Source organism: Bolinopsis microptera, chromosome 1 (genome assembly GCF_026151205.1).
Source record: "Bolinopsis microptera isolate Bmic1 chromosome 1, MBARI_Bmic_1.0, whole genome shotgun sequence".
NCBI lineage: Eukaryota > Metazoa > Ctenophora > Tentaculata > Lobata > Bolinopsidae > Bolinopsis > Bolinopsis microptera.
In genome coordinates this window covers 6,790,407-6,796,406 of record NC_087072.1, presented here as the reverse complement: position 1 = coordinate 6,796,406, position 6,000 = coordinate 6,790,407, and positions in this window count along the sequence as shown.

The window sequence follows — 6,000 nt, the reverse complement described above, 5'->3', positions numbered from 1 at the left end:
ATTTTTGCCCGTCAATCACTCATGACATTGCATAATTTATACGCGTATCACTGCTGCAATGAACTTTTTAAAGTCTTTAAATATCGAACACCAATTGCACTATTTGAACTTTTCTGTTTGTCTAAAAGACCCGGCAAAGAAACTCTTCTTATAACAACCATGCCCTCAAACAGTTTCGTTTACAAATCTAGTTGCCTTTGGAATTCATTCCGTCAGATGTTGGCACTGAACGACCTTGAAATCACTCATGGTGTATTCAAATCAAAGGTAAAAAAAGTTATTCTCTCGTCTCAGGGTAAAGGTGACAAGAATACCTGGGCCCCTTTGGCAAACTTTCTGAACTCAGGCAGCTTGAACGACTAAATTTGAAAAAAATAAAACTTCTTGTCTGAATGAACTATTAGAACCTCAAGAAGCTGATCCGCATGTCTCCGCTACTAAAATGTTTAATGAGCCCAATCACTCATCACTAACAGTTTAATCCTCAAAGTGAGTTGTACAATCTAGGTTGCTTTAAGTAGCTGTTGATAGTGTAAAACAGGAGTGACTTGATCGTTTTCATAACTTCGATTTACAATTTGTACCATAATAAAACTAGCACTGCCATGGGGTTCAAAAAGGGTCATTGTAAGCCTCCAGCGTAATGGTCCTAAGTCTCTGCCCCATGCAGTGCCTGTCAGCATCAGCTAGCAGAATAGCCCTAACATAACGATCAAGCCACAAATTAGGTTCTATAATGATTTAATATTGTTGAATAAAGAGATTTGAATATAATATTTGTTTTATTCTAATATTTGTTTTATTCTGAATCCTCCCAGCCATATTAACTGGTGAACGGTGTAAATATAGAGCGGTATTTTAAAATGTAGCATTCAAAATTTTATGGATTCAAGTTGGCTCCTTTAGTCTAGATTCATTTAGAAAATTCTCGAAGTTCGAGTAATACAGTATTCTCAGGGTTTGGCGCTTAAGGAAGCTTTACATCCGAGACCGATTTCCACGAATCAATTTAATATTGTAGCTACAAGTCAACAACAGTGCAAGTGGGAAGGAAGTGAATCTAGCCATTGCTACTATATCAGGGGAACTCGTGTGTTCTAGGCTTAAGCAAGCTTCACATCCTAGATCATCTAGAGTACAGTGCAGACAACCCCCTCCATTATACCACCCTATCCCGCTTTAAGTCCGAAGTTTATCATTGTTTATTGTCCAATATTGTATCTAACCTGGCAGAAGCAAGCTTCAGATCCAAAGTCAGGCCATAAATATCGACACAAGGCCGAAGCCACTTTCAGAGTAGCGAATCGTTCATCATGCTGATGAGAGCCAAATCTTAGAACTCGGTCTACCGAGATAGTATGAAATATAGTATGGAGAAGTCTGTGGGCTAGGCTGTATAGTTCTTTTAAAAAATATTTCCTTGCGTTTCAAATAAATTAAAGAATTCTCAGAAATTTTTTATTTAATTTCAAAATTTGCAATTGCATATTCATCCGGTAATTATTCTAATGGATACGCTAAGCATTTCAAACTAATCTTGACCTGGGAGAAGAGCTGACCAGTGACAAGTCGGCCGCAAAGCGGCCGAAAAATATATAGCCTTTTTTTCTTCCCAAAATGGATTCCTAGTCACATTTAAAATTTATTCCACTGGGCATTTGACCTTTATGTCAAAAAATCTTTGAATTTTCAATCGGTGGTCGATGTTACCTGAGGACCTCAGGCTTCGTCCTTACTTCGTCACAGGACGATCGGAGCTCGAAGAGCGTAGAGAGTGCTGGCTGGCGTCGTCCTGTGATGGTCGACGTATTTTTGCTTGCTAAAAACGCTTCCCCATATGAGATAATATGACAAAAATTGTTTTGGTCACGTGACCAGTCAATAACATAGATTTTTCGCTGCGGACGGTTTGGTGGAGGGTTAGGGTCAACGTTTATAATTATAGGGTCAAAGTTAGGACTAGAGTTGTACACTATTGACATTGTGAGGGTAATGGTTAAGGTTTATCACTAGCGACCTTTTCATCTGACCACAATATTGCAAAATGCTATGTTGTATGTCACGTGACAAATTTAACCGAGGGTCGGAAGACGGAGGTCGGAAGTCAGTGGACTCTGTTGGAGTCTGGCGGACTCCGAGCGGAGTCCGCCGAGCTGGCAGAGTCCGCCAAGCTCCGCCGGACTCCGCCGGATTCAAGTCTGGCGGAGAGGTCCGGCGGAGTCCGCCAAGCACTCCGCCGGAGTCCGCGGCGGACCGGAGTCCGCCTAGTGGCTTAGTCCGCGGCGGACACTCCGACGAGCCGCCGCGGAGCCGCTCGGAGTCCGCTCGGCTCCGCTCGGAGTCCGCCAAAATGTACTCAAGTCCACTGTAAATACATTTTGGCGGAGCACCGCCGGACTCCGCTCGGAGTCCGCCCGGAGTCCGGCGGCTCCGCCGCGGACTCGACTCCGCGACGGATAGTGCCGAGAAGGGGCCTTACGAAAAATATATGTTTTAAGCATATATTTTATTCGTAAGGCCCCTTCTCGTACACCGTACATGGGTCATACGATCCTTATTTAAGGTTTTAAGACTCAAAGGGCTCCTGCCCTGAAGATTGACGATATCGTTCAATAATCATTTATTCAAGTGGAAAGTGTGCTGTAAACAACTATTACACAGAACCATACTGAGATTATCTCTCCTTAGGTAGCATTATTATTCAGTATTATGGTTGGGTTAACAGTGCACTACTGTCTACTACTGTTATACAAAAAGGTATCATTACAAGATGGTGCGGTGTATATGACCCAAATTGTGTACGTCCATTGTAATATTTTCTTTCAAACTTCGTGAACTGTAAGTAATTCACTTCGTTGATTTAATGACAATTTCCGCTATTTGTGTGTTTTAATTAAACAAAAGTTAATAAAACAAAAGTTAAATTGACATATTTGATAGGATAGATAAAATAAATAAATAAAGTCAATTTTTACAGCACAGCAATATATATCTAAATATCAGATCCTCTGTAATCATAATGTATAAAAAAGGAGCTTTTCTCTGTGCTGAAGGATGAATCAAGGCAGATCATGGTTCTGTTAGCAGGCCACCCTAGTTATGGACAATACATATATATAAGATAATTAAATTATAATTTTAAAATTGTGTCAAGATTGAACTAAAACATAACTCAGGGTAAAATAGACGTATTCCCTTCGTCAAATTAACTATTTACAATACTAAACTTAAACGAACTCCGGGTAAAATAAACGTAATCCCTTGTCAAACTTGCTATTTACACTAAGTTAATAAATTTGTTTGCCGTACAACCCCAGGGATTTCCGACCATCTGAAACTCTTGGAATATTGTGTCAAGGAAGACTTTATACCAGCCATTATGGGCAAAAGTTTTGTGCCTGATCAAATCAGAAAAATAGCTTCACTTCCCGCAAGAATGGGCGGGCTGAGCGTTCCAGACTGTACATCAACAGCAGAGATGGAGTACACTAACTCAGTAAATGCTACAAAACAGCTCACAGAAGCAGTTTTTTCAACAGCTTACTACTTTCCAACTAAACGAAGAACTGCAGCATGACATCATAAATGAAGTAAAGAAGCGTAAGGAAGAGCTTTACAAACACCAACGTGAAACTATTATGAATGAGGTATCCCCATCAACACAAAGGCAATTAGAACTCCTTAGTGAAAAAGGAGCATCCATTTGGTTATCTACACTCCCTCTAAAAGCATGTGGGTACGTCCTTAACAAACAGGAATTCTTTGATGCCCTCTCACTCAGATATAACCTTACACTGTCTACAGCTAACAGAAGTCCCCTATGTGTATGTGGAAAACAAAATCATATCAACCATACTCTAACCTGCAAAATCGGAGGCTACGTTTCACTTAGACACAATTCACTAAGAGACACAATAGCTGAACTCCTAACCACTGTTTGCAAAGACGTTGAAACAGAACCCCAGCTTCTCTCCGTTCCTCACACACTTGAACTATCTAATGGAACAAATAGACAGGATGGTGCAAGACTGGACATCAGTGCGAGATCGTTTTGGTCGCCGCTGGACAGGGCATTCACAGATGTAAGGGTACTTCACCCTCAAGCCCAGTCCAACAGTGACAAGAGCATCTCACAGATGTACCAATCTCACGAGAAAAACAAAAAACGTGAGTACAATGACAGAGTCCTAAATGTTGAAAAGGCTTCCTTCACGCCACTGGTGTTCAGTACTACAGGAGGAATGGCAACCGAGGCTTCACAGTTCCTAAAACATCTCGCTGAAAAGATCAGCCTAAAGAAAGGCCAACGGTATTGTGATGTGATGTCATTTGTCAGACGCAGACTGCGTTTTGATCTACTCAGAACCTGTATAATCTCTATCAGGGGGTACAGAGGTACCAGAACCCTTCCACCCACGGCAATAAGTGATTTGGACCTTAACCTGATCAACACTCTTAAACCCTAAAAAGTCATGGAGTGCTTGTTGGATGGTGGTCTAAACTGCTTTTTGTTGTGATGTGATTTAGTGGATTTTACATATATTATTACAAAGGGTTTTATTTTACCTCAGTTTTTAAATTTGTACCATTTTTACAGAATTTTTATAATTATAATTATTTTTATATAGGGTCATTGCTATATTATGTGTATATTGTTTGAATAATTTTTAGTTAATAAATTAATACGGTTGAAAATTATTTCATATTCTATAACAATGTAGCATCAATATAATTGATACAAATGAGGAGCATACATAGCAGTGAGAATTGCACATAACAGGAGGACTGGAGGTATGGAGCAATAATGATTGACAGTGCACCTTTCCACTGATGTTCCTAATTTCCTGTAATAGCTTAATAGGCATGGAAATACTTTGATTGCAGGGGATGGATTGGATTCACTTATGTACTGAGATAACTTAACTGAAATAACATAACTGCCTAGATACATTGGCTAGTGTTGGGTGGGATCATGAATTTATCGTAAGAGTTATCCCCTTGGTAATTCTCATCAGTTAGCACCATATTCATAAGAGTTTCTTTGTATAACTTAGAAAATTTCTTAACGTCGTCACACTCTCTAAGGGACTTTGGTAATATGTTCCAGGCCTTGGTTCCTAGATAGTTAAACTCCTTGTGAGATCTTGATTTAGGAGTATAAAGATTGCAGTTTTCTGCCTCACGTGATCCACCAGAAATATACGAGAATTTCCCGATAAAATGCTTTGGACATGTTTCATTGATTATACGGTACTGTATATATGAACTAAGATGAACCTGTCGTCTCAAATGGAGAGGAAGCCATCCCATATTTTTGTATACATTAACCGACCTCTCTCTGATGTTTACATCTAGGGCTATTTTAGCAACCTTTTTGTACATGATATCTAACTCTCCTAGTCGTTTTTTATATGTTCTTGACCAGATGGTGTCTAAGTAGTCAAAATGTGGCAACATAAGTGCATTAGCAAACATCTTCCTGAACTTAAGAGGGAGAAGTTTTTTTTGATCTATACATAGCACCAATTCTTTTGGATATCTTTTTCTTAATGTTATCAATATGTTCATTAAATGTCAATCTGCTGTCAACTATAAGTTTAAGGTACTTATGGGATTTAGTTTCACAGATTACCAAAGTAAGGTCATCACAAATTTCAACAAGGATGGCATCAAGGTTAGGCTTAGAGTCAAGGATCATTAGTTTTGTTTTTTCATTATTCAGGGATAGTTTATTAGCCTGAAGCCATCTGATAACTAATTTCAACTCTTGTTTGATGTTACCATAGTTTCCTCTAGATATATTGTCAAAATATAATGCACCGTCATCAGCAAATAGATAAGGTTTAGAAAATAGGCATGCATTAGGCAGGTCATTGATAAAAATGCTGAATAGAATTGGTCCTAATATACTTCCTTGAGGCACTCCAGAGTTCAATGAATGTACACTGCTTATCCTACTCCAACTCTAGTTTGCTGTAATCTATCTGTGAGGAAGCTCCT